The sequence below is a fragment of the Urocitellus parryii genome, chromosome 7 (assembly GCF_045843805.1).
Source record: "Urocitellus parryii isolate mUroPar1 chromosome 7, mUroPar1.hap1, whole genome shotgun sequence".
Classification (NCBI taxonomy): Eukaryota; Metazoa; Chordata; class Mammalia; order Rodentia; family Sciuridae; genus Urocitellus; species Urocitellus parryii.
Genome location: NC_135537.1, coordinates 31,414,855 through 31,420,604, shown reverse-complemented (window position 1 = coordinate 31,420,604; position 5,750 = coordinate 31,414,855). Strand labels below are relative to the sequence as shown.

The window sequence follows — 5,750 nt, the reverse complement described above, 5'->3', positions numbered from 1 at the left end:
ATATGATTTTTCCCAACCTTTCACCTTCAGTCTATGTATATCTTTTCCTATCAAATGCGTCTCCTGTTGACAGCGTATTGTTGGGTCTTGTTTTTTGATCCATTCTACTAGCCTGTGTCTCTTAATTGGTGAGTTTAAGCCATTAACATTTAGGGTTATTATTGAGATATGGTTTGTTCTTCTATCCATATTTGTTTATTGATGTTACTAAACCTGATTTGTTATCCTCTTTGACTACTTTCCCCCCTTTACTGTCCTACCTCCCATTGTTGGTTTTCAATGTTATTTTCCATTTCCTCTTCCTGTAATGTTTTGCCAAGGATTTTTTGAAGAGATGGTTTTCTAGCTGCGAATTCTTTTAACTTTTGTTTATTGTGGAAGGTTTTAATTTCATCTTCTAACCTGAAGCTTAATTTCGCCGGATACATGATTCTTGGTTGGAGCCCATTGTCTTTCAGTGTTTGAAATATGTTATTCCAGGATCTTCTAGCTTTCAGAGTCTGTGTTGAGAGATCAGCTGTTATCCTGATTGGTTTACCCCTAAATGTAATCTGCTTTCTTTCTCTTGCAGCTTTTAAAATTCTCTCCTTATTCTGTATGTTGGACATCTTCATTATAATGTGTCTAGGTGTGGATCTCTTATGATTTTTCACATTCGGCGTCCTGTAGGCTTCTAGGATTTGGGATTCTGTTTCAATCTTCAATTCTGGGAAGTTTTCTCGTATTATTTCACTGAATAGACTGTTTATTCCTTTGGAATTGAGCTCTGTGCCTACCTGTATCCCAATGACTCTTAAATTTGGTCTTTTGATATTGTCCCATAATTCTTGGATGTTCTGCTCATGGTTTCTTAGCAGACTTGCTGAGCTGTCTATGTTCTTTTCCAGTTGAAATACTTTGTCTTCATTGTCTGATGTTCTCTCTTCTAAGTGATCTACTCTGCTGGTAGCATTCTCAATTGAGTTTTTAAGTTGGTTTATTGTTTCCTGCATTTCTAGAATTTCAATTTGTTTGTTTTTTATTACCTCTATCTCCCTGTGAAATTGATCTTTTACTTCCTGGTTTTGTTTGTCAATGTGATCTTTCATTGTCTGATTTTGCTGTCTCATGTCTTCCTTGAGACTCCAGATCATCTGAAGCATATATATCCTGAACTCTTTATCTGATATTCCATCTGTTGCAGCTATTACCTCTTCTAAAGTTGAGTTGACCTGCATTGCTTGTGGTCCTTTCTTTCCTTGTCTTTTCATACTGCTGGCGTTTCTTTCTGCTTGGTGCAACTGTTGTGTTTTGAAATTTACCCCCTATTTATTTATGTTACTCTTGTATACTTGAAAAGTCTCCCTTGCAGGTGCGGGCGGCGGCTGTGCCCCTACTCCAATTGGGGTGACATGTCTACCACGCTGGCGGCTCTCTGGGCCTGTTCCGGGAGTGGAAGGCAGCTCTGCTCTGTCCCTATTCCAATTGGGGTGTCGTGACTACAATGCTGGCAGGTCGCTGGGCCTGTTCCGGGCGTGGGCGGTGGGCTTGGCTGGCGGGATTCCACCTAATGGCAGTCCCTAACCTCCCTGCTTGCTAATTAATGGCTTCTCTGAGGCGCCACGCCTTCTGTAGCTGCGGGGCAGGCCGCGCGAATCAGTTGGCCTGGATCTCCGGGGTCCTGCTGCTGGCTGTTTTGATGTTGCAAGCTGTTGGAGAGTGGTGGTGTATTCTTCAGCTTTCCCGGATGGTGGCCGCTGACTGCCTGGATGGAGTGTCCGCTGTTTTGATGTTGCACTCTGAAGGAGAGTGGCGGTGTATCCTTCAGCTTTCCCGGATGGTGGCCGCTGACTGCCTCGGTGGAGTGTCCGCTGTGGGGGATGGGACTGTACCGCTTCCTTCCCCTTCTGAGATCCCATGCTCGTCCCAAGGGTCTGTGTGGGCTTGGCTGGTGGGATTCCACCTAATGGCCTTCCCTAACCTCCCTGCTTGCCAATTAATGGCTTCACTGAGGCGCCACGCCTTCTGTAGCCACAGGGCAGGCCACGCGAATCAGTTGGCCTGGATCTCCGGGGCCCTGCTGCAGGCTGCTGGGATCCCTGGCACTCTATCCATATCCATATTCTTGCCATTCTGGACCTTAGCGGGTTTGAGTCTGTTAGGAGAACCTGTCTGGTTGGGGCTAATCCCATCCAGTCTGTCTTTAGGATGCCATCTCCCTGGTTACTTTCCTATTAGTAGGTTAGTCCGAAGGAAAGGGAAAAAGGAATAGAAGGAAATACATTTGATCTATAATTAGACCATCCTCCTTCCTAAGTATATATTTGTCATAACTACATGAAGGTACTACAATGAAAATGAGAACATTTCTCTGTTGGAACCAAAGGAGAGGAAGTAAGAGTGAAATTTACTTACCTACAATAATATGATTCATGGAAAAATAAGCCAAAATTAGGAAAAAGAACCAATAAATATGGGAAATCAGATCAAGGATTTATAACATTATGATTCACCACAACTATTAATAAAATTTCCTTTGACTATATAGAAGGTACATTACAAAGTAATTTTACAAAAAGAAATAATGCTTGAGAGTCCAAGAAAAATATAATTTGTGCCACCAAATTATTAGGTAATAATGAGAAAAATTTTTCTTTTTCCCATTGTCTCCAAAACTGTTTAGAATCATGGCTTTTCTTTGAGGCATTCTACACTTGATCTTAGCCAAAAGGCCGAGAAGCGATGAGGCATTCTTCATTAAAATATGTGTGTAAACTACTCAAGAGGACTTCTGGACAAACTAACAAAACTGTTTACATACCAGAGATAAACTACTGATTTTAATATTAATTACATCTAATAACACTCTGGTACAGCAAGCATAGGTAGAAACTGAGTTTTATGATGGGATGAGTGATGAGTAAGAATATCTATGGAGAAAAACAAAAGTTAATGGTAATTGGTGAATATAGAACCTAGATCAATCTGGGTGCCCAGTATGAGGACAGAGTTCTAGGATATACTAGGTATGGTCTAAAAACACCCAGCCACAAGTTAAATGTTTGCATTAAACAGAAGAATATTCAGTAAGCACTTGCGGGTAATCTGAGTGGTGGATAACTCAAAATAAATTTTATGTTTAAAAATTTCAATTGAGAAAAATAATCTAATTTTTTAAAAATTGGGAAAGAGCAGAGAAATTTTAAGAATCGGACCCTGAGAATACACAGGCATAAGATTGAGAAAGCTTTATGGACATAAATCATATTTGGGTATAAAATTTACCTGGATTTCACTTTAGGCATCCAACCTTTAAAAATTCCATGGAATAAGGAACTAAGTCAAATTGAAATAAATGCTGCCAGTGACTCAAACCTATAAGAATCAGTCAGCTTAGTTTTAAGGACAATCTGGTTATAGAAATCAATGAGCAATGCAAGTAAGTCAGTCCGCATTTAATTATAGGTCAGACTATGCTCATTTTCAAGAGACAGAGGTTGTTAATTGGTTAGAAATAGCTAGCAAAAGAATAAAACAATTTAATGGACTTGCAGAAGTACAAAGCAATGCTTCAAACTAGGTCATCATACATAATTCACAAGTTCATATATAAAGAAGAAACGATAATAGCTACATGGTTAATAAGATCACTGTCCAAGATTGTGCTTTTAGTTGTGGATTATGATTGTTCCAACTCTATTAGAGAGTAGCATATCTGCAGAAAATTTCACTATTCATAAGTATATATTTTGATGAATCATTATGAGTGGAACACATTATCTATGTAACCACTACTTAGATCAAGAAATAAAATGTGACTACCATGACAGAAAGACTCCTCATGATCCTCCCCATTTCTAGTGTCTCCTTGCTCTGCAAAGACAATCTGATTTCTAGTAGCATGGATTACTTTTACGTAACTTGAACTTTACAAATTATATAATACACCATGTGTTCTTTTGTGTCTGGCTTATTTGGTTTGAAGTTTTGTTGTGAGTCTCTTCCATGTTGTTTCATGTTTCCATAGTTTGTTTATTTCATTTTAAGATGGAATTTTACCATCTCAAATATGTATGAAGAAGTAAAATCTGCTGAGAATAGTGTAATAGCTACATGTGAATGTCAGGAATGCCAGCTTATCTTTTTGCTTCCAGTCAATAAGTTGTCCTACTTACCAACATTATGTCTATATGTTCACTAGTCCTCTGATTAATTTTACTCCTCTGGTTAAGAGTTTAAAATCATGGTCATTGCAGCCAATGTAGATGTAGGCTTTGCCACAAGAAATTGGTATTACATATTCAATTTGTCCTTTGTTGATGGGAAAAGACAGAAATTTTAGTAATTACTCCAGAAATGAGTGGCAACTTATTAAAGCATCTAATGTCATATCTCTCAGGGGACCATACCTTTAAGGTTGTAGAGCTCCTAATCAATAGTGTAATTTTTATAACTAATAGAAAATGGTTCTTTCCAGAATGAAGTAATAGCATTTGGAAAAAACTTCTGAGAGCTAAGAATGTCACACTTGGACTCAATGGGCTGAGAAAACTCAGACCTACTTCAGTTTGTAAATCAACTTAATCTGTGTCTTCAGTGAATATAAAATGGAGGGATCTTAGCAGAGGACATTAAATGAGTACCACAGTGAAATAAATATATTAGATAAATTAATAGCTACTTAAAACTTGTAAATAGAAGCACCTGACCAGCTGAAGAAAAAGCCCCTTTGCCTAGCAACTTGCAGCCTTGCTGTGATTGGGATGGTTGCCTATTTTTAGTTGTCTTCTGTTACTGAGCCAGATGAATACTGCTCCTTCTTTCATTTTGCTTTGGAAAATGGCCAAATGCCAGGATCTACTATTCTTTAAATAGCACAGCTCCCATCTGTTCACCATCGATAGGAAAAAATTGAGATGTGAAATGTGCCATGCTCTCTTGACCATTCCTGTCTAATGAGCTGACAGAGAGGCTTGATCTATTTGTCTTGTGACTTTACCTTCTTTATTGATAAATGGAATTGGTAAACTACCATCAATCAAATATGTTTCAGAAAGGCTTAATCCAGGTTTTTCTTGGAAATAATTTATATAACTTATAACAAGTGAAATAAAGCAAAATATAGGATCTTTAAGTCTTCCTATCTTTCAGAATATCCTGACAGTTTTTGCATGTATCTATTTTGTCTTCTTAAGTTTCTTAAAAGGGACTTTCATTGTTCACAGGTCCACGCTTAACCCAGTGAACTTTTCCAAGGCACTAGGGAGAGTCAGGGTCATAAAAACAGAATTTCGTTCCCAGTAGTAACCATGTAAATAGCAGGATAACCAGACCCCAAGTCCCACAGGTGACATGCCAAAACACGCCTATCCTTGAACTTGTTTGCTGTTGGCTTTTTCTTAAACGACTTCATCTCAGATGTCCTTTTCTATTTCTCTCAACACTGGACTGCCACACGTGATATAAATAGTCTCAGAAGTAATTGCTGGAGACTTGGATCCATTTGCTTCACCAGTGTTGAGTCTGGTGAATCACCCATTCCCTTTGATAAGCATTAATACCTCAAATTTATAATATATTGAGATAATATCAAAACTAGCACAAATTTTGCAATATATTAGTTTATTTATACATTTATTCAGCAAGTATTTTGAATGCTTTATTACTCCAGACACTGGGCTAGATGAGTTATGATTCTAATGAAGATATTGAAGACGTGACCTCACTTCCATGGTCATTACCACAAAATAATTTTTCCACATATCTTATAA

The 5,750-nt window shown here is 38.1% G+C and overlaps 1 pseudogene; it reads right to left on the bottom strand.

Moving 5' to 3' along the window:
- Positions 1-2,568: 2,568 nt before the first annotated feature.
- LOC113179828 (U2 spliceosomal RNA) lies at positions 2,569-2,723 on the bottom strand (annotated as a pseudogene).
- Between the last annotated feature and the right edge of the window lie 3,027 nt (positions 2,724-5,750).